Raw genomic sequence first — 23445 nt, 5'->3', positions numbered from 1 at the left:
GGAGTGGTCACTCCCCTTTCCTTTGTCCAGTTTTGTGCTAGAGCAGGGACTGGGGGTTTCCTGAACCGGTGTAGACTGGTGTAGGAGGCTGGCCTGGCTTGTAGTGGGTACCAGAGGTACTTACAACTTGTGCCAGGTCCAGTTAGCCCTTATTAGTGTAGAAGAGGTGTTTCTAGCAGCTTAGACTGATAGAAGGTAGCTATGGCAAAGCAGCTTAGGCTGAACTAGGAGACATGTAAAGCTCCTACTATACCACTGGTGTCATATGCACAATATCATAAGTAAACACAATACACAAATATACTAAAAATAAAGGTACTTTATTTTTATGACAATATGCCAAAAGTATCTCAGTGAGTACCCTCAGTATGAGGATGAGAAATATACACTAGATATATGTGCACAAACCAAAATTATGCAGATAATAGCAAAAGGAAGTAATGCAAGCAATGTAAAGTTACAGTAGATTGCAAAAGGAGCACATAGGTATAGGGGCAACACAAACCATATACTCCAAAAGTGGAATGCGAACCACAAATGGACCCCATACCTATGTGAGCTTGTAGAGGGTTGCTGGGACTGTAAGAAAACAGTGAGGGTTAGAAAAATAGCCCACCCCATGACCCTGAAAGGTAGGTGTAAAGAGCACCTACTACCCCCAGAGAGCACAGAAGTTGTGATAGGGGGATTATGCAAGGAGAACAACCACCAGAATGCAACAACAGTGGATTTCCGGACCTGAGTAGTGTAGTAAAGTACCATCTTGCCTGGCATGTTACCCCCATATTTCACAGTATATATGTTGTTTTAGTTGTATGTGTCACTGGGACCCTGCCAGCCAGGGCCCCAGTGCTCATAAGTGTGCCCTGTATGTGTTACCTGTGTTATGACTAACTGTCTCACTGAGGCTCTGCTATCCAGAACCTCAGTGGTTATGCTCTCTCATTTCTTTCCAAATTGTCACTAACAGGCTAGTGACCAATTTTACCAATTCCCATTGGCATACTGGAACACCCTTATAATTCCCTAGTATATGGTACTGAGGTACCCAGGGATTTGGGGTTCCAGGAGATCCCTATGCGCTGCATCATTTCTTGTGCCACCCATAGGGAGATCTGACAATTCTTACACAGGCCTGCCAGTGCAGCCTGAGTGAAATAACGTCCACGTTATTTCACAGCCATTTACCACTGCACTTAAGTAACTTATAAGTCATCTATATGTCTAACCTTTACCTGGTAAAGGTTGGGTGCTAAGTTACTTAGTGTGTGAGCACCCTGGCACTAGCCAAGGTGCTCCCACATTGTTCAGGGCAAATTCCCCGGACTTTGTGAGTGCGGGGGACACCATTACACACGTGCACTATACATATGTCACGACATATGTATAGCGTCACAATGGTAACTCCGAATATGGCCATGTAACATGTCTAGGATCATGGAATTGTCGCCCCAATGCCATACTGGCATTGGGGAGACAATTCCATGATCCCCCTAGTCTCTAGCTCAGACCCGGGTGCTGCCAAACTACCTTTCCCGCGGTTTCACTGCAGCTGCTGCTGCTGCCAACCCCTCAGACAGGTTTCTGCCCTCCTGGGGTCCAGCCAGGCCTGGCCCAGGAAGGCAGAACAAAGGACTTCCTCAGAGAGAGGGTGTTACACCCTCTCCCTTTGGAGAAAGGTGTCAGGGCTGGGGAGGAGTAGCCTCCCCCAGCCTCTGGAAATGCTTTGATGGGCACAGATGGTGCCCATCTCTGCATAAGCCAGTCTGCACCGGTTCAGGGATCCCTCAGCCCTGCTCTGGCGCGAAACTGGACAAAGGAAAGGGGAGTGGCCACTCCCCTGACCTGCACCTCCCCTGGGAGGTGCCCAGAGCTCCTCCAGTGTGCTCCAGACCTCTGCCATCTTGGAAACAGTGGTGCTGCTGGCACACTGGACTGCTCTGAGTGGCCAGTGCCAGCAGGTGACGTCAGTGACTCCTTCTGATAGGCTCCTTCAGGTGTTGCTAGCCTATCCTCTCTCCTAAGTAGCCAAACCTCCTTTTCTGGCTATTTAGGGTCTCTGCTTTTGGGAATTCCTTAGATAACGATTGCAAGAGCTCATCGGAGTTCCTCTGCATCTCTCTCTTCACCTTCTGCCAAGGAATCGACTGCTGACCGCGCTGGAAGCCTGCAAAACTGCAACAAAGTAGCAAAGACGACTACTGCAACCTTGTAACGCTGATCCTGCCGCCTTCTCGACTGTTTTCCTGGTGGTGCATGCTGTGGGGGTAGTCTGCCTCCTCTCTGCACTAGAAGCTCCGAAGAAATCTCCCGTGGGTCGACGGAATCTTCCCCCTGCAACAGCAGGCACCAAAGAACTGCATCACCGGTCCTCTGGCTCTCCTCTCAGCACGAAGAGCGAGGTCCCTTGAACTCAGCAACTCTGTCCAAGTGACTCCCACAGTCCAGTGACTCTTCAGTCCAAGTTTGGTGGAGGTAAGTCCTTGCCTCCCCACGCTAGACTGCATTGCTGGGAACCGTGTGTTTTGCAGCTACTCCGGCTCCTGTGCACTCTTCCAGGATTTCCTTTGTGCACAGCCAAGCCTGGGTCCCCGGCACTCTAACCTGCATTGCACGACCTCCTGAGTTGTCCTCCGGCGGCGTGGGACTCTCTTGTGCAACTTCGGGTGAGCCCCGATTCACTCCACTTCGTAGTGCCTGTTCCAGCACTTCTGCGGGTGCTGCTTGCTTCTGAGTGGGCTCCTTGTCTTGCTGGACGCCCCCTCTGTCTCCTCACGCAATTGGCGACATCCTGGTCCCTCCTGGGCCACAGCAGCATCCAAAAACCATAACCGCGAGCTTTGCAGCTAGCAAGGCTTGTTTGCGGTCTTTCTGCGGGGAAAACACTTCTGCACGGCTCTTCACAACGTGAGACATCCATCCTCCAAAGGGGAAGTTTCTAGCCCTTGTCGTTCTTGCAGAATCCTCAGCTCCTACCATCCGGTGGCAGCTTCTTTGCACCCACAGCTGGCATTTCCTGGGCATCTGCCCACTCCCGACTTGATCGTTACTTTTGGACTTGGTCCCCTTGTTCCACAGGTACTCTCGTCTGGAAATCCATTGTTGTTGCATTGCTGGTGTTGGTCTTTCCTGCAGAATTCCTCTATCATGACTTCTGTGCTCTTTGGGGAACTTAGGTGCACTTTGCACCCACTTTTCAGGGTCTTGGGGTGGGCTATTTTTCTAAACCTCACTGTTTCCTTACAGTCACAGCGACCCTCTACGAGGTCACATAGGTTTGGGGTCCATTCGTGGTTCGCATTCCACTTCTAGAGTATATGGTTTGTGTTGCCCCTATCCCTATGTGCCCCCATTGCATTCTATTGTGACTATACATTGTTTGCACTGTTTTCTATTGCTATTACTGCATATTTTGGTATTGTGTACATATATCTTGTGTATATTTGCTATCCTCATACTGAGGGTACTCACTGAGATACCTTTATTTTTAGTATATCTGTGTATTTTGTTTTCTTATGATATTGTGCAAGTGACACTAGTGGTACTGTAGGAGCTTCACGCGTCTCCTAGTTCAGCCTAAGCTGCTCTGCTAAGCTACCTTTTCTATCAGCCTAAGCTGCTAGACATCCCTCTACACTAATAAGGGTCCAAGTAAAACATAGACTAAAACAACATATATACAGTGAAATATGGGGTTAACATGCCAGGCAAGGTGGTACTTTCCTACAACTGGCTTATGCAAGAAGGGCACCATCTGTGCCCTTCAAAGCATTTCCAGAGGCTGGAGGTGGCTACTCCTCCCCAGCCCTTAACACCTATTTCCAAAGGGAGAGGGTGTAACACCCTCTCTCAGAGGAAATTCTTTGTTCTGCCTTCCTGGGATTGGGCTGCCCAGACCCCAGGAGGGCAGAACTCTGTTTGTGGGTTGGCAGCAGCTGGTAACTGCAGAGAAAACCCTACAGAGCTGGTTTGGCAGTACCCGGGTCCATAGTGGAGCCCCGGGGATGCATGGGATTGGCACCCCAATACCAGATTTGGCATGGGGTACAATTCCAATCTCTTAGACATGTTACATGGCCATATTCGGAGTTATCATTGTAAAGCTACATATAGGTATTGACCTATATGTAGTGCACGCATGTAATGGTGTCCCCTCACTCACAAAGTCCAGGGAAATTGCCCTGAACTATGTGGGGGCACCTTTGCTAGTACAAGGGTGTCCTCACACTTAGCAACTTTGCACCTAACCTTCACTAAGTGAGGGTTAGACATATAGGTGTCTTATAAGATACTTAAGTGCAGTGTAAAATGGCTGTGAAATAACGTGTGCATTATTTCACTCAGGCTGCAGTGGCAGTCCTGTTTAAGATTTCTCTGAGCTCCCTATGGGTGGCAAAAGAAATGTTGCAGCCCATAGGGATCTCCTGGAGCCCCAATACCCTGGGTACCTAGGTACAGTATACTGGAAATTATAAGGGAGTTCCAGTGTGCCAATTAGAATTGGTGAAAAATGGTCACTAGCATATAGTGACAATTTTAAAGGCAGAGAGAGCATAAGTACTGAGGTTCTGATTAGCAGAGCCTCAGTGACACAGTTAGTCACTACACAGGAATACACATTCAGGCCACAACTATGAGCACTGGGGTCCTGGCTAGCAGGATCCCAGTGAGACAGACAAAAACAAACATGTAAAAATGGGGATAACATGGCAGGCAAGATGGTATTTTCCTACACTGCCCTCAATGCTCACAGAGGTACTGGTCTCCTCTGTGGAAGAACCAGGTTCTCTGACTATGATTTGTGGAGACAGGGTTCTAGGAGCCCTGTTCTCCATAATTAGGACAGATGGGGTGAGTTCATCCTCCTGTTCACTAATATCCCCATCTGAGGGAGGATCCTCCATATGAGAGGGGTGATCCCTTGTAAACTCTGCCAAGAGCTCCTGGAGCTTTCCCTTGGTACGGTTGGACCCAGTTCTTATTTGTTTTATTTTACAGAGAAACCTCAACTCTGACATCCCTTGATGCAGGTAAGGTGTGAGGTTCAGTTCCATCACCATCTTATCTGTTTGACTCATTATGACTCTAAAAGTTGGGACTACTTTTTAAGAAACTAAAAACTACTTCTAGTACTTAAATCCTAACTTTTACAAACTTTTAAACTTAAAAAGGAATGCTAACAGGGACTTACACAAGGCCCTAGCAGGGCTTTTAAAAATTTAGAAAAATAGTCAAACATTCCAAAATTAGTTTCTAATGATAATTTTTTTTATTTTGTTGTGTCATCAGGTATTAGCTGAGTGGTCCAGAAAATGCAGTCTTAGACACCACCGCTGATCCACCAATGTAGGACGCTAGCTCTGTATATACTATCTCAAAGTGAGAGATAGTGTGCACAGAGTCCAACCCTTATAGGTTTATAGTGGCAAAATTAGATAATACTAATGCTCTATTTTGTGGTAGTGTGGTCGAGCAGTAGGCTTATCAGAGGGTAGTGTTAAGCATTTGTTTTACACAAACAGGCAATAAATGAGAACACACACTCAAAGACTTAACTCCAGGCCAGTAGGCTTTTATATAGAAAAATATTATTTTCTTAATTTATTTAAGAACCACAAGTTTCAGAATTCAAGTAAATACATAAATTGTAATGTACTCGGCATAGGTTAATATGGAACTTTGAATTCAAACAGTAATGTACACAGTTTTGGCAATAAGCTATTTTAAAAGTGGACAGTGCAAAAATCAACAGTTCCTGGGGGAATTAAGTAATGGTTAGTTTCTCAGGTAAGTAAAGCACTTGCAAGTTCTGTCTCCGGGCATAGGCAGCCCACCGTTGGGGGTTCAAGGCAACCCCAAACACCCAGCACCAGCAACACAGGGCCGGTCAGGTGCAGAGATCTAAGTAGGGCCCAAATCACATAGGTGCCTAAGGAGACCAGGAGTGCTCCGGTTCTCGTTGCAAGCAGGCAATTACCTGTGTCCTCGGGAAGCAGACCAGGGGGGTTTTGTAAAGCACTGGGGGGGGAGGGTGGGGTGATCATAAACAGACACACAAAATACACCCTCAGCGGCACAGGGTGTGGCCTCCGGGTGCACTGTGCAAAGTAGGTGTTGGGTTTTAGATTGCAATCAATGGAGAGACCGGGGGTCACTCTGGCGATGCAGGCAGGGCACAGGGGGGCTTCTCGGGCCAGCCATTGACTGGGCAAGGATAAGGGCCGTCTGCAGGTCTCTCCTGCACCAGTAGCTGGTTTCTCTCTGGTCTGGGGGCTGCGGGTTCAGTGCTTCTTCTAGGCGTCGGGTTCTTTGTTACCAAGCAGTCGCGGTCAGGGGGAGCCTCTGGATTCTCTCTGCAGGCGTTGCAGTGGGAGTGCAGGGAGGCCGCCTCAGGGTGTCCACGTCGTTGGAGTCGCCTGGGAGTCCTCTCTGCAGTGTTGGTTCTTCTGAACACGAGCTGGGGGAGTTGGGTGCAGAGTGTTGGGGACTCACGCTTCCGGAGTGAGGCTGGCATACCTTTAAAGATGGTTTCTTTGTTCCTGTTTGGACAGAGCTGCTTGTCTGTAGAAAAGTATCATCTTCCTTGGCATGTTACCCCCATTTTTACCTGTATGTCAGTATGTTTTTGCCTGTCTCACGGGGATACTGCTGGTCAGGACCCCAGAGCTCATAGTTTATGGCCTAATGTGTGTGTCTGTATAGTGCTTAACTGTGTCACTAAGGCTCTGCTAACCAGAACCTCAGTGCTTATGCTCTCTCTGCTTTCAGATTTGTCACTGTAGGCCAATGACTTAATTTACCAATTTCAATTGGCACACTGGACCCCACCTTATAAGTCCCTAGTATATGGTACGTAGGTACCCAGGGCATTGGGGTACCAGGAGATCCCTATGGGCTGCAGCATTTCTTTTGCAACCCATAGGGAGCTCAGACAAACCCTTGCACAGGCCTGCCACTGCAGCCTGCGTGGATTAATGCACACTTTATTTTACAGCCATTTTCACTGCACTTAAGTAACTTATAAGTCACCTATATGTCTAATCTTCACTTGCTGAAGGTTAGGTGCAAAGTTACTAAGTGTGAGGTCACCCCTGCACTAGCAAAGGTGCCCCCACATAATTCAGGGCCATATCCCCAGACTTTGTGAGTGCGGGGACACCTTTACACGCGTGCAATGCCTATATGTTGCTTCACAATGGTAACTCTGAATATGGACATGTAACATGTCTAAGATCATGGAATTGTCCCCACATTCCAAATCTGGTATTGGGGAGTCAATTTCATGCATCCTGGGGGCTCGAACGTGGACCCCTAGTACTGACAACCCAGCTCTCTGAGGCTTGCACTGCAGCTACAGCTGCTGCCACCTCACAGAGAGGGTTCTGCCCTCCTGGGGCTAGGCAGCCCAGTCCCAGGAAGGCAGAACAAAGCATTTCCTCCAAGAGCAGGGGTGTAACAGTCTGGGGACGGGTAGCCTCCCCAGCCTCCGGGAATGCTTTGAAGGGCACAGATGGTTCCCTCCTTACATACACCAGTCTACACCAGTTCTGGGACCACTTCTCCCCTGCTGGAATGGTAGTGACTACTCCCCGGTCCATCACCACCCCAGGGGTGGTGCCCAGAGCTCCTCCAATGTGTCCCAGACTTCAGCCATCTTGATTTGCAAGCGGTGGGGGCACTCTGGAGGCCGCTAAGTAGCCAGTGCCAGCAGGTGACGTCAGAGACCCCTCCTGATAGGTCCATACCTGATAAGGTATGGAATCCCCCTCTCAGGGCTATTTAGGGTCTCTCCTCGGGCTTCCCTTCAGATTCTGCTTGCACGTTTTCTTCAGGAATCCTCTGCAACAACTTCAGACTCTTCTGACCTCGGATCAACCGCGGCCTTCTCCAGGAAAAGCTGTAACTGCAAAAAAGGGTCTACAAGAGACACTTTTCATCAGCAACCTCAGCTTCAAGTCAGCAACTGAAACAGTTTCCATGGTGTGCATGCTCTGGGGACTACCTGTCTTCAACCTGAACCAGAAGGACTGAAGAAATCTCCTGGGGGGTGACAAAGTCACTCCCCTGCTCCAGCAGGCACCTTCTAAGACGACAACCGGTACCCATGGACTCCTCTCACAGCGACGAGCGTGCTCCTTAGAACACAGAGGATGGACCCCATCGACATACACTGTCCTGAGGTCCTGCTGATGCAATTTGGAGGAGGTAAGTAAGACCTTGCCTTCCCTGAGAGCGACGGTACCCCTGTGTACTGCATCTTCTTCACCTCCTGAGGCCTCAGTGCACTATTTGCAAAACTCCTTCGCCCACAGCCTGGCCCAGGTCCCAGCCCTCGACCCTGTGATGCTCAACTCGCTGAGTTGTTCTACGGCAGCGTGGGGCCTTCTTTTGTTGTGCTGCATCAACCACGTTTTGCACCACCTTTGAAACGAGATCCTGCAGCTTCTGGGGATGCTGGCTGGCATCCTAAGGGCTCTCTAAAGTGTTAAAAGCCCCCTCTTCCTCCTCACACAGAGCTGAGGCCACCAGGTCCCTCCTCGGTCCATCCAGCGCCATTTTGATGAAAATCGCATTTTTGCTGTAGCCAAGGCTTGTTGGCGCTTTCCAACACGAAATCTCGTCTGCAACGATCTTCAAGCCGTGGGACATCTTTTGCATCACGCAGGAGCCCGCTGGCATCTTCCTAGGGTGCATTTCTGCAGTCTTCGACTAACCCAGGGACTCTTCTTTTGCAACCTCTTCTGGGTTGGCAGGGGCTCCTGCCCTTCCTGGAACTTCTTTCGACTTCTGGACTTGGTCCTCTTCCTTTGCAGGTCTTCAGGTCCAATAATCCAGCAGTTGTTCTTTGCAGACTTGGTTTGCTGCTGAAAAATTCCAAAAACGAGGTGCAGTGTGTCCTAAGGAAATTTGCAGTACTTTACTCCTACTTTTCTGGGCTCTTGGGGGGGGGGGGTCATTTACTTACCTTTACTGTATTCTTACTCTCCCAGCGATTCTCTACACACAACACTTGTCTAGGGGTGGATTTGTGGTTAGCATTCCACTTTCTTAGTATATGGTTTGTGTTGAACTAGACCTATTTTCTCCCATTGCATTCAATGGCATTTCCTATTGTTTCCACTGCCCTATGTCTAATTACTTATCTTATTTTGGTGTCTAGTGTATATATTGTGTATAATAATTACCTCCAGAAGAAGTAGTGCCTCTAAGATATTTGTGGCCAAGTGTCAATAAACTACCTTTATTTTTGGTAACATAGAGTATTGTCTTTACTTGGGCATATGTACTGTGTAACTATAAGTAGTATTGCAGGAGCTTTGTATATCTCCTAGTTCAGCCTAAGCTGCTCTGCTATAGCTACCTCTATCAGCCTAAGCTGCTAGAACACTACTACATTTCACTAATAAGGAATTACTGGACCTGGTGTAAGTACCCAAGGTACCCACTACAAACCAGGCCAGCCTCCTACATTCACTCTATGCTTCCTGAACCCCATCAGTAACCATCAGCATGGTTAAGTCTGCCCTATCATTGTAGCGCCTAACGCAGGTAACATGGATCACCCTCTTGGGTGTCCTGTTAGTGCCCAGGTCCAATAAGTAAGTAACCTGATTTAAGAGGCTGGCCTGGCTTGTAGTGGGAACCAATGGTACTTACACCTTATACCAGGTCCAGTTATCCCTTATTAGTAGAGTGTAGAAGTGTTCTAGCACCTTAGGCTGTTAGATGTAGCTATAGCAGAGCAGCCAAGACTGAACTAGGAGACATGCAAAGCTACTGCAATACCACTATATCATATAGGTACAATACCATAAGAAAGACAATACTCAGAGTTACTAAAAATAAAGGCACTTTATTTTAGTGACTGTAGGAGGCTGGCCTGGCTTGTAGTGAGTACCAAGGGGCACTTACACCTTGCACCAGGTCCAGGTATCCCTTATTAGTGTAGAGAGGTGTCTGGCAGCTTAGGCTGATAGAAAAGGTAGCTTAGCAGAGCAGCTTAGGCTGAACTAGGAGGCGTGTAAAGCTCCTACTATACCACTGGTGTCATATGCACAATATCATAAGAAAACACAATATACAGATATACTAAAAATAAAGGTACTTTACTTTTATGACAATATGCCAAAAGTATCTCAGTGAGTACCCTCAGTATGAGGATAGCAAATATACACAAGATATATGTACACAATACCAAAAATATGCAGAAATAGCAATAGAAAACAGTGCAAGCAATGTACAGTCACAATAGGTTGCAATGAGAGCACATACAGGGAGTGCAGAATTATTAGGCAAGTTGTATTTTTGAGGATTAATTTTATTATTGAACAACAACCATGTTCTCAATGAACCCAAAAAACTCATTAATATCAAAGCTGAATATTTTTGGAAGTAGTTTTTAGTTTGTTTTTAGTTTTAGCTATGTTAGGGGGATATCTGTGTGTGCAGGTGGCTATTACTGTGCATAATTATTAGGCAACTTAACAAAAAAAAATATATACCCATTTCAATTATTTATTATTACCAGTGAAACCAATATAACATCTCAACATTCACAAATATACATTTCTGACATTCAAAAACAAAACAAAAACAAATCAGTGACCAATATAGCCACCTTTCTTTGCAAGGACACTCAAAAGCCTGCCATCCATGGATTCTGTCAGTGTTTTGATCTGTTCACCATCAACATTGCGTGCAGCAGCAACCACAGCCTCCCAGACACTGTTCAGAGAGGTGTACTGTTTTCCCTCCTTGTAAATCTCACATTTGATGATGGACCACAGGTTCTCAATGGGGTTCAGATCAGGTGAACAAGGAGGCCATGTCATTAGATTTCCTTCTTTTATACCCTTTCTTGCCAGCCACGCTGTTGAGTACTTGGACGCGTGTGATGGAGCATTGTCCTGCATGAAAATCATGTTTTTCTTGAAGGATGCAGACTTCTTCCTGTACCACTGCTTGAAGAAGGTGTCTTCCAGGAACTGGCAGTAGGACTGGGAGTTGAGCTTGACTCCATCCTCAACCCGAAAAGGCCCCACAAGCTCATCTTTGATGATACCAGCCCAAACCAGTACTCCACCTCCACCTTGCTGGCGTCTGAGTCGGACTGGAGCTCTCTGCCCTTTACCAATCCAGCCACGGGCCCATCCATCTGGCCCATCAAGACTCACTCTCATTTCATCAGTCCATAAAACCTTAGAAAAATCAGTCTTGAGATATTTCTTGGCCCAGTCTTGACGTTTCAGCTTGTGTGTCTTGTTCAGTGGTGGTCGTCTTTCAGCCTTTCTTACCTTGGCCATGTCTCTGAGTATTGCACACCTTGTGCTTTTGGGCACTCCAGTGATGTTGCAGCTCTGAAATATGGCCAAACTGGTGGCAAGTGGCATCGTGGCAGCTGCACGCTTGACTTTTCTCAGTTCATGGGCAGTTATTTTGCGCCTTGGTTTTTCCACACGCCACTTGCGACCCTGTTGACTATTTTGAATGAAACGCTTGATTGTTCGATGATCACGCTTCAGAAGCTTTGCAATTTTAAGAGTGCTGCATCCCTCTGCAAGATATCTCACTATTTTTGACTTTTCTGAGCCTGTCAAGTCCTTCTTTTGACCCATTTTGCCAAAGGAAAGGAAGTTGCCTAATAATTATGCACACCTGATATAGGGTGTTGATGTCATTAGACCACACCCCTTCTCATCACAGAGATGCACATCACCTAATATGCTTAATTGGTAGTAGGCTTTCGAGCCTATACAGCTTGGAGTAAGACAACATGCATAAAGAGGATGATGTGGTCAAAATACTCATTTGCCTAATAATTCTGCACTCCCTGTAGGTACAGGGGCAACACAAACCATAAACTCTAGAAGTGGAATGCGAACCATGAATGGACCCCAAACCTATGTGACCTTGTAGAGGGTCGCTGGGACTGTAAGAAAACAGTGAGGGTTAGAAAAATAGCCCACCCCGAGACCCTGAAAAGTAGGTATAAAGTGCACCTAAGTTCCCCAAAGACCACAAAAGTCGTGATAGGGGAATTCTGCAAGGAAGACCAACACCAGCAATGCAACACCGATGGATTTCCTGACGAGAGAACCTGTGGAACAAGGGGACCAAGTCCAAGAGTCACACTCAAGTCGGGAGTGGGCAGATGCCCAGGAAATGCCAGCTGTGGGTGCAAAGAAGCTGCCACCGGATGGTAGAAGCTGTGGATTCTGCAAGAACGAAGAGGACTAGGAACTTCCCCTTTGGAGGATGGATGTCCCACGTCGTGAAGAAGCTTGCAGAGGTGTTTCAGTGCGGAAAGACCGCAAACAAGCCTTGCTAGCTGCAAGGGTCACGGTTAGGGTTTTTGGATGCTGCTGTGGGCCAGGAGGGACCAGGATGTCGCCAATTGCGTGAGGAGACAGAGGGGGCGTCCAGCAAGACAAAGAGCCCACTCAGAAGCAAGCAGCACCCGCAGAAGTGCCGGAACAGGCACTATGAAGAGGAGTGAACTGGAGCTCACCCGAAGTCACAAAAGAAGGTCCCACGACGCCGGAGGACAACTCAGGAGGTCGTGCACTGCAGGTTAGAGTGTCGGGGACCCAGGCTTGGCTGTGCACCAAGGAAATCCTGGAAGAGTGCACAGGAGCCGGGGCAGCTGCAAATCACGCGGTACCCACCAATGCAGTCTAGCGTGGGGGAGGCAAGGACTTACCTCCACCAAACTTGGACTGAAGAGTCACTGGACTGTGGGAGTCACTTGGACAGAGTTGCTGAGTTCCAGGGACCTCGCTCGTCGTACTGAGAGGAGACCCAGAGGACCGGTGATGCAGTCTTTTGGTGCCTGCGGTTGCAGGGGGAAGATTCCGTCGACCCACGGGAGATCTCTTCGGAGCTTCTAGTGCAGGGAGGAGGCAGACTACCCCCCACAGCATGCACCACCAGGAAAACAGTCGAGAAGGCGGCCGGATCAGCGATACAAGGTTGCAGTAGTCGTCTTTGCTACTTTGTTGCAGTTTTGCAGGCTTCCAGAGCAGTCAGCGGTCGATTCCTTGGCAGAAGGTGAAGAGAGAGATGCAGAGGAACTCTGATGAGCTCTTGCATTCGTTATCTAAAGAATTCCCCAAAGCAGAGACCCTAAATAGCCAGAAAAGGAGGTTTGGCTACTTAGGAGAGAGGATAGGCTAGCAACACCTGTAGGAGCCTATCAGAAGGAGTCTCTGACGTCACCTGCTGGCACTGGCCACTCAGAGCAGTCCAGTGTGCCAGCAGCACCTCTGTTTCCAAGATGGCAGAGGTCTGGAGCACACTGGAGGAGCTCTGGGCACCTCCCAGGGGAGGTGCAGGTCAGGGGAGTGTTCACTCCCCTTTCCTTTGTCCAGTTTCGTGCCAGAGCAGGGCTGGGGGATCCCTGAACCGGTGTAGACTGGCTTATGCAGAAATGGGCACCATCTGTGCCCATGAAAGCATTTCCAGAGGCTGGGGGAGGCTACTCCTCCCGAGCACTAACACCTTTTTCCAAAGGGAGAGGGTGTAAAACCCTTTCTCTGAGGAAGTCCTTTGTTCTGCCTTCCTGGGCCAAGCCTGGCTGGACCCCAGGAGGGCAGAAACCTGTCTGAGGGGTTGGCAGCAGCAGCAGCTGCAGTGAAACCCCAGGAAAGGCAGTTTGGCAGTACCCGGGTCTGTGCTAGAGACTCAGGGAATCATGGAATTGTCTCCCCAATGCCAGAATGGCATTGGGATGACAATTCCATGATCTTAGACATGTTACATGGCCATGTTCGGAGTTACCATTGTGACGCTATACATATGTAGTGACATATGTATAGTGCATGCGTGCAATGGTGTCCCCGCACTCACAAAGCCTGGGGAATTTGCCCTGAACAATGTCGGGGCACCTTGGCTAGTGCCAGGGTGCCCACACACTAAGTAACTTAGCACCTAACCTTTACCAGGTAAAGGTTAGACATATAGGTGACTTATAAGTTACTTAAGTGCACTGGTAAATGGCTGTGAAATAACGTGGACGTTATTTCACTCAGGCTGCAATGGCAGGCCTGTGTAAGAATTGTCAGAGCTCCCTACGGGTGGCAAAAGAAATGCTGCAGCCCATAGGGATCTCCTGGAACCCCAATACCCTGGGTACCTCAGTACCATATACTAGGGAATTATAAGGGTGTTCCAGTATGCCAATGTAAATTGATGATATTGGTCACTAGCCTGTCAGTGACAATTTGGAAAGAAAATGAGAGAGCATAACCACTGAGGTTCTGAATAGCAGAGCCTCAGTGAGACAGTTAGTCATAACACAGGGAACACATACAGGCCACACTTATGAGCACTGGGGCCCTGGCTGGCAGGGTCCCAGTGACACATACAACTAAAACAACATATATAGAGTGAAATATGGGGGTAACATGCCAGGCAAGATGGTACTTTCCTACAGTGAGAATGTGCCAAAAATAGCTCAGTGGATATACTCCCTTGGGAGGTAAGTAACATACACAAAATGCACACAAATAATCAAATCAGGTAAGTAAAACAGTCAGAAAATAGTGCAAACACTGTAGAACACAATAGAATGCTATAGGTCTAAGTAAGTGGTATGCTAACGACAAATGCATACCTTGGCCAGTGCAGTGTGTAGAGGGTCACTGGGAGTGTTGGAAAACACAAAGGTTATAGAGGAGACCCCACCCCAGGACCCAGGAAAGCAGGAGTAAACTACTACTATTTCCCCCAAAACACACTCAAGTCGTGATAAAGGATTTTGCAAGGACCACACAAGACTGCAAAGCACTATAGACGGATTCCTGGACCTGAAGACCTGTAAAAGAAGGTAACCACGTCCAAGAGTCGCTAAATTGTCCGAAGGGGGGGCCGGAACCCACTAAACCCCAGATGAAGGTGCAAAATGGCTGCCTCCGTGTAGGAAAGTACCATCTTGCCTGGCATGTTACCCCCATATTTCACTCAATATATGTTGTTTTAGTCTTTGTGTCACTAGGACCCTGTGGTAAAGTACCATCTTGCCTGGCATCTTACCCCCATATTTCACTGTATAAATGTTGCTTTAGTGTATGTGTCACTGGGACCCTGCCAGCCAGGGCCCCAGTGCTCATAAGTGTGCCCTATATGTGTTCCCTGTGTGATAACTAACTGCCTCACTGAGGCTCTGCTAACCAGAAACTCAGTGGTTATGCTCTCTCTGCTTTCCAAATTGTCACTAAAAGGTTAGTGACCAATTTCACCAATTCACATTGGCATACTGGAACACCCTTATAATTCCCTAGTATATGGTACTGAGGTACTGTGAGAAAGTAGCCCCTTTCTAGCCTTGTTACCCCCACTTTTGGCCTGTTTGTGAGTGTATGTCAGGGTGTTTTCACTGTCTCACTGGGATCCTGCCAGCCAGGGCCCAGTGCTCATAGTGAAGACCCTATGTTTTCAGTATGTTTGTTATGTGTCACGGGGACTCTGCTAGCCAGGACCCCAGTGCTCATAAGTTTGTGACCTATATGTATGTGTTACCTGTGTGATGCCTAACTGTCTCACTGAGGCTCTGCTAACCACAACCTCAGTGGTTATGCTCTCTCATTTCTTTCCAAATTATCACTAACAGGCTAGTGACCAATTTCACCAATTTACATTGGCATACTGGAACACCCTTATAATTCCCTAGTATATGGTACTGAGGTACCCAGGGTATTGGGGTTCCATGAGATCCCTATGGGCTGCAGCATTTCTTTTGCCACCCATAGGGAGCTCTGACAATTCTTACACAGGCCTGCCATTGCAGCCTGAGTGAAATAACGTCCACATTATTTCACAGCCATTGACCACTGCACTTAAGTAACTTATAAGTCACCTATATGTCTAACCTTTACCTGGTAAAGGTTGGGTGCTAAGTTATTTAGTGTGTGGGCACCCTGGCACTAGCCAAGGTGCCCCCACATTGTTCAGGGCCAATTCCCCGGACTTTGTGAGTGCGGGGACACCATTACACGCGTGCACTACATATAGGTCACTACCTATATGTAGCTTCACTATGGTAACTCCGAATATGGCCATGTAACATGTCTATGATCATGGAATTGCCCCCTCTATACCATCCTGGCATAGTTGGCACAATCCCATGATCCCAGTGGTCTGTAGCACAGACCCTGGTACTGCCAAACTGCCCTTCCTGGGGTTTCACTGCAGCTGCTGCTGCTGCCAACCCCTCAGACAGGCATCTGCCCTCCTGGGGTCCAGCCAGGCCTGGCCCAGGATGGCAGAACAAAGGACTTCCTCTGAGAGAGGGTGTTACACCCTCTCCCTTTGGAAAATGGTGTGAAGGCAGGGGAGGAGTAGCCTCCCCCAGCCTCTAGAAATGCTTTGTTGGGCACAGATGTGCCCAATTCTGCATAAGCCAGTCTACACCGGTTCAGGGGACCCCTTAGCCCTGCTCTGGCGCGAAACTGGACAAAGGAAAGGGGAGTGACCAGTCCAGAGCTCCTCCAGTGTGCTCCAGGCCTCTGCCATCTTGGAAACAGAGGTGCTGCTGGCACACTGGACTGCTCTGAGTGGCCAGTGCCACCAGGTGACGTCAGAGACTCCTTCTGATAGGCTCATTCAGGTGTTAGTAGCCTATCCTCTCTCCTAGGTAGCCAAACCCTCTTTTCTGGCTATTTAGGGTCTCTGTCTCTGGGGAAACTTTAGATAACGAATGCAAGAGCTCATCCGAGTTCCTCTGCATCTCTCTCTTCACCTTCTGCCAAGGAATCGACTGCTGACCGCGCTGGAAGCCTGCAAACCTGCAACATAGTAGCAAAGACGACTACTGCAACTCTGTAACGCTGATCCTGCCGCCTTCTCGACTGTTTTCCTGCTTGTGCATGCTGTGGGGGTAGTCTGCCTCCTCTCTGCACCAGAAGCTCCGAAGAAATCTCCCGTGGGTCGACGGAATCTTCCCCCTGCAACCGCAGGCAACAAAAAGCTGCATTACCGGTCCCTTGGGTCTCCTCTCAGCACGACGAGCGAGGTCCCTCGAATCCAGCGACTCTGTCCAAGTGACCCCCACAGTCCAGTGACTCTTCAGTCCAAGTTTGGTGGAGGTAAGTCCTTGCCTCACCTCGCTGGGCTGCATTGCTGGGAACCGCGACTTTTGCGGCTACTCCGGCCCCTGTGCACTTCCGGCGGAAATCCTTTGTGCACAGCCAAGCCTGGGTCCACGGCACTCTAACCTGCATTGCACGACTTTCTAAGTTGGTCTCCGGCGACGTGGGACTCCTTTGTGCGAATTCGGGTGAGCACCGTTTCACGCATCCTCGTAGTGCCTGTTTCTGGCACTTCTCCGGGTGCTACCTGCTGCTGAGAGGGCTCCTTGTCTTGCTCGACGTCCCCTCTCTCTCCTGGTCCAATTTGCGACCTCCTGGTCCCTCCAGGGCCACAGCAGAGTCCAAAAACGCTAACCGCACGATTTGCAGCTAGCAAGGCTTGTTGGCGTTCTTTCGGCGGGAAAACACTTCTGCACGACTCTCCACGGCGAGTGGGATCCGTCCACCAAAGGGGAAGTCTCTAGCCCTTTTCGTTCCTGCAGAAACCTCAGCTTCTTCTGTCCAGTAGAAGCTTCTTTGCATCCACAGCTGGCATTTCCTGGGCATATGCCCATCTCCGACTTGCTTGTGACTTTTGGACTTGGTCCCCTTGTTCCACAGGTACCCTAGATTGGAAATCCACAGTTGTTGCATTGTTGGTTTGTGTCTTTCCTGCATTATTCCTCTAACACGACTTCTTTGTCCTTAGGGGAACTTTAGTGCACTTTGCACTCACTTTTCAGGGTCTTGGGGAGGGTTATTTTTCTAACTCTCACTATTTTCTAATAGTCCCAGCGACCCTCTACAAGGTCACATAGGTTTGGGGTCCATTCGTGGTTCGCATTCCACTTTTGGAGTATATGGTTTGTGTTGCCCCTATCCCTATGTTTCCCCATTGCATCCTATTGTAACTATACATTGTTTGCACTGTTTTCTAAGACTATACTGCATATTTCTGGTATTGTGTGTATATATATCTTGTGTATATTTCCTATCCTCTCACTGAGGGTACACTCTAAGATACTTTGGCATATTGTCATAAAAATAAAGTACCTTTATTTTTAGTATAACTGTGTATTGTGTTTTCTTGTGATATTGTGCATATGACACTAAGTGGTACTGTAGTAGCTTCACCCGTCTCCTAGTTCAGCCTAAGCTGCTCTGCTAAGCTACCATTATCTATCAGCCTAAGCTGCTAGACACCCTATACACTAATAAGGGATAACTGGGCCTGGTGCAAGGTGCAAGTACCCCTTGGTACTCACTACAAGCCAGTCCAGCCTCCTACACCTGTTCCAGCACTTCTGCGGGTGCTGCTTGCTTCTGAGAGGGCTCCTTGTCTTGCTGGACGCCCCCTCTGTCTCCTCACGCAATTGGTGACATCCTGGTCCCTCCTGGGCCACAGCAGCATCCAAAAACCCTAACCGCGACCCTTGCAGCTAGCAAGGCTTGTTTGCGGTCTTTCTGCACGGAAACACCTCTGCAAGCTTCTTCAGGACGTGGGACATCCATCCTCCAAAGGGGAAGTTCCTAGTCCTCTTCGTTCTTGCAGAATCTACAGCTTCTACCATCCAGTGGCAGCTTCCTTGCACCCACAGCTGGCATTTCCTGGGCATCTGCCCACTCCCGACTTGATCGTGACTCTTGGACTTGGTCCCCTTGTTCCACAGATACTCTCGTCCGGAAATCCATAGTTGTTGCATTGCTGGTGTTGGTCTTCCTTGCAGAATTCCCCTATCACGACTTCTGTGCTCTCTGGGGAACTTAGGTGCACTTTGCACCCACTTTTCAGGGTCTTACCCTCACTGTTTTCTTACAGTCCCCTGGCCTGGCTTGTAGTGGGTACCAAGGGGTACTTACACTCTGTACCAGGTCCACTTATCCCTTATTAGTGTCGAAGAGGTGTTTCTAGCAGCTTAGGCTGATAGAAGGTAGCTATAGCAGAGCAGTTTAGGCTGAACTAGGAGACATGCAAAGCTCCTACTATACCACTGGTGTCATATGCACAATATCATAAGAAAACACAATACACAGATATACCTAAAAATAAAGGTACTTTATTTTTATGACAATATGCCAAAAGTATCTCAGTGAGTACCCTCAGTATGCCAAATATACACAAGTACACAATACCAAAAATATGCAGTAATAGCAAAAGGAAGTAATGCAAGCAATGTAAAGTTACAGTAGATTGCAATAGGAGCACATAGGTATATGGGCAACACAAACCATATACTCCAAAAGTGGAATGCGAACCACGAATGGACCCCAAACCTATGTGAGCTTGTAGAGGGTCACTGGGACTGTAAGAAAACAGTGAGGGTTAGAAAAATAGGCCACCCCAAGACCCTGAAAAGTAGGTGTAAAGTGCACCTATAACCCCAGGAGAGCACAGAAGTCGTGATAGGGGGTTTCTGCAAGGAAAACCAACACCAGCAATGCAACAACAGTGGATTTCCGGACCTGAGTACCTGTGAAACAAGGGGACCAAGTGAAAGAGACGCGACAATGTCGAGAGTGGGCAGATGCCCAGGAAATGCCAGCTGAGGGTGCAAAGAAGCTGCCACCGGATGGAAGAAGCTTGGTGTTTTGCAAGAACGAAGAGGACTAGGAACTTCCCCTTTGGAGGATGGATGTCCCACGTCGTGAAGAAGCTTGCAGAGGTGTTCCCACGCAGAAAGACCGCAAACAAGCCTTGCTAGCTGCAAGGGTCGTGGTTAGGGTTTTTGGATGCTGCTGTGGCCCAGGAGGGACCAGGATGTCGCCACTTGGATGAGGAGACAGAGGGGGCGCCCAGCAAGTCAGGGAGCACTCCCAGAAGCAGGCAGCACCCGTAGAAGTACCGAAACAGGCACTTGAAAGAGGAGTGAACCGGAGTCCACCCGAAGACACAAAAGGGAGTCCCACGACGCCGGAGGACAACTCAGAAGGTTGTGCACTGCAGGTTAGAGTGTCGGGGACCCAGGCTTGGCTGTGCACGAAGGAAATCCTGGAAGAGTGCACAGGAGCCGGAGCAGCTGCAAATCACGCGGTACCCAGCAATGCAGTCTAGCGTGGGGAGGCAAGGACTTACCTCCACCAAACTTAGACTGAAGAGACACTGGACTGTGGGAGTCACTTGGACAGAGTTGCTGAGTTCCAGGGACCACGCTCGTCATGCAGAGAGGGGACCCAGAGGAACGGTGATGCAGTCTTTTGTTGCCTGCAGTTGCAGGGGGAAGATTCCATCGACCCACGGGAGATTTCTTCAGAGCTCCTGGTGCAAGAAGGAGGCAGGCTACCCCCAGAGCATGCACCCCCAGGGAACAGGCGAGAAAGCCAGCAGGATGAAGCGATACAAGGTTGCAGTAGTCGTCTTTGCTACTATGTTGCTGTTTTGCAGGTGTCCTGAGCAGTCAGCGGTCGATCCTTTGGCAGAAGGTGAAGAGGGAGATGCAGAGGAACTCTGGTGAGCTCTTGCATTCGTGATCTAAAGAATTCCCCAAAGCAGAGATCCTAAATAGCCAGAAAAGGAGGTTTGGCTACCTAGGAAGGAGGATAGGCTAGTAAGAAAGTTAAGAGCCTATCAGAAGGAGTCTCTGACGTTACCTGATGGCACTGGCCACTCAGAGCAGTCCAGTGTGTCAGCAACACCTCTGTTTCCAAGATGGCAGGGGTCTGGGGCACACTGGAGGAGCTCTGGGCACCTCCCCTGGGAGGTGCAGGTCAGGGGAGTGGTCACTCCCCTTTCCTTTGTCCAGTTTCGCGCCAGAGCAGGGCTGGGGGATCCCTAAACCGGTGTAGACTGGCTTATGCAGAGATGGGCAGCATCTGTGCCCATCAAAGCATTTCCAGAGGCTGGGGGAGGCTACTCCTCCCCAGCCCTGACACCTATTTCCAAAGGGAGAGGGTGTAACACCCTCTCTCTGAGGAAGTCCTTTGTTCTGCCTTCCTGGGCCAGGCCTGGCTGGACCCCAGGAGGGAAGAAACCTGTCTGAGGGGTTGGCAGCAGCAGCAGTGAAACCCCGGGAAAGGCAGTTTGGCAGTACCCGGGTTCTGTGCTAGAGACCCGGGGGATCATGGAATTGTCTCCCCAATGCCAGAATGGCACTGGGGTGACAATTCCATGATCTTAGACATGTAAATGGCCATGTTCGGAGTTAGCATTGTGACGCTATATATAGGTAGTGACCTATGTATAGTGCACACGTGAAATGGTGTCCCCGCACTCACAAAGTCCGGGGAATTTGCCATGAACAATGTGGGGGCACCTTGGCTAGTGCCAGGGTGCCCACACACTAACTAACTTTGCACCCAACCTTCACCAGGTGAAGGTTAGACATATAGGTGACTTATAAGTTACTTATGTGCAGTGGTAAATGGCTGTGAAATAACGTAGATGTTATTTCACTCAGGCTGCACTGGCAGGCCTGTGTAAGAATTGTCAGATCTCCCTATGGGTGCCAAAAGAAATGCCAATCCTGGAACCCCAATACCCTGGGTACCTCAGTACCATATACTAGGGAATTATAAGGGTGTTCCAGTATGCCAATGTGAATTGTTAAAATTGGTCACTAGCCTGTTAGTGACAATTTGTAAAGCAGAGAGAGCATAACCACTGAGGGTCTGGTTAGCAGAGCCTCAGTGAGACAGTTAGGCATCACACAGGGAACACATACATATAGGCCACAAACGTATGAGCACTGGGGTCTTGGCTAGCAGGGTCCCAGTGACACATAACAAACATACTGACAACATAGGGTTTTTCACGATGAGCACTGGGTCCAGGAGGGGCGGGAGCTGTAGGAGGCTGGACTGGCTTGTAGTGAGTACCAAGGGGTACTTGCACCTTGCACCAGGCCCAGTTATCCCTTATTAGTGTATAGGGTGTCTAGCAGCTTAGGCTGATAGATAATGGTAGCTTAGCAGAGCAGCTTAGGCTGAACTAGGAGACGTGTGAAGCTACTACAGTACCACTTAGTGTCATATGCACAATATCATAAGAAAACACAATACACAGTTATACTAAAAATAAAGGTACTTTATTTTTATGACAATATGCCAAAGTATCTTAGAGTGTACCCTCAGTGAGAGGATAGGAAATATACACAAGATATATATACACAATAGCAAAAATATGCAGTATAGTCTTAGAAAACAGTGCAAACAATGTATAGTTACAATAGGATGCAATGGGGAAACATAGGGATAGGGGCAACACAAACCATATACTCCAAAAGTGGAATGCGAACCACGAATGGACCCCAAACCTATGTGACCTTGTAGAGGGTCGCTGGGACTATTAGAAAATAGTGAGAGTTAGAAAAATAACCCTCCCCAAGACCCTGAAAAGTGAGTGCAAAGTGCACTAAAGTTCCCCTAAGGACAAAATAGTTGTGTTAGAGGGAAAATGCAAGGAAAACACAAATCAGCAATGCAACAATGATGGATTCCTGACTGAGGGTACCTGTGGAACAAGGGGACCAAGTCCAAAAGTCACAAGCAACTCGGAGATGGGCAGATGCCCAAGAAATGCCAGCGGTTGGTGCAAAGAAGCTCTTACTAGGCTGAAGAACTGTGAATACTGCAGGAACGACAAGGGCTAGAGACTTCCCCTTTGGAGGATGGATCCCCCACGCCTTGGAGAGTCGTGCAGAAGTGTTTTCCCGCCGGATGGACGCCAACAAGCCTTGCTACACGCAAATCGTGCGTTTGGCGTTTTTGGACGCTGCTGGGGCCCAGGAGGGACCAGGAGGTCGCAAATTGGACCTGCAGAGAGAGGGGACGTCGAGCAAGACAAAGAGCCCTCACTGAAGCAGGTAGCACCCGGAGAAGTGCCAGAAACAGGCACTACGAGGATGCGTGAAACGGTGCTCGCCGAAGTTGCACAAAGGAGTCCCACGTCGCCGGAGACCAACTTAGAAAGTCGTGCAATGCAGGTTAGAGTGCCGTGGACCCAGGCTTGGCTGTGCACGAAGGATTTCCGCCGGAAGTGCACAGGGGCCGGAGTAGCTTGCAAAGTCGCGGTTCCCAGCAATGCAGCCCAGCGAGGTGAGGTAAGGACTTACCTCCACCAAACTTGGGCTGAAGAGTCACTGGACTGTGGGGGTCACTTGGACGGTGTCGCTGGATTCGAGGGACCTCGCTCGTCGTGCTGAGAGGAGACCCAAGGGACCGGTAATGCAGCTTTTTGGTGCCTGCGGTTGCAGGGGGAAGATTCCGTCGACCCACGGGAGATTTCTTCGGAGCTTCTGGTGCAGAGAGGAGGCAGACTACCCCCACAGCATGCACAAGCAGGAAAACAGTCGAGAAGGCGGCAGGATCAGCGTTACAGAGTTGCAGTAGTCGTCTTTGCTACTATGTTGCAGGTTTGCAGGCTTCCAGCGCGGTCAGCGGTCGATTC

At 49.0% G+C, this 23445-nt stretch overlaps 1 protein-coding gene across 6 annotated transcripts in view; it reads right to left on the bottom strand.

The window, feature by feature from the left end:
* Positions 1–23445, bottom strand: part of ATF6 (activating transcription factor 6) — a 1225231-nt gene that overhangs the window by 119113 nt on the left and 1082673 nt on the right. The gene's annotated exons all lie outside the window — the stretch shown is intronic.

Source organism: Pleurodeles waltl, chromosome 4_2, assembly GCF_031143425.1.
Source record: "Pleurodeles waltl isolate 20211129_DDA chromosome 4_2, aPleWal1.hap1.20221129, whole genome shotgun sequence".
NCBI lineage: Eukaryota > Metazoa > Chordata > Amphibia > Caudata > Salamandridae > Pleurodeles > Pleurodeles waltl.
The sequence above is the reverse complement of the archived record's forward strand: the minus strand, read 5'-3'. Positions and strand labels throughout refer to the sequence as shown.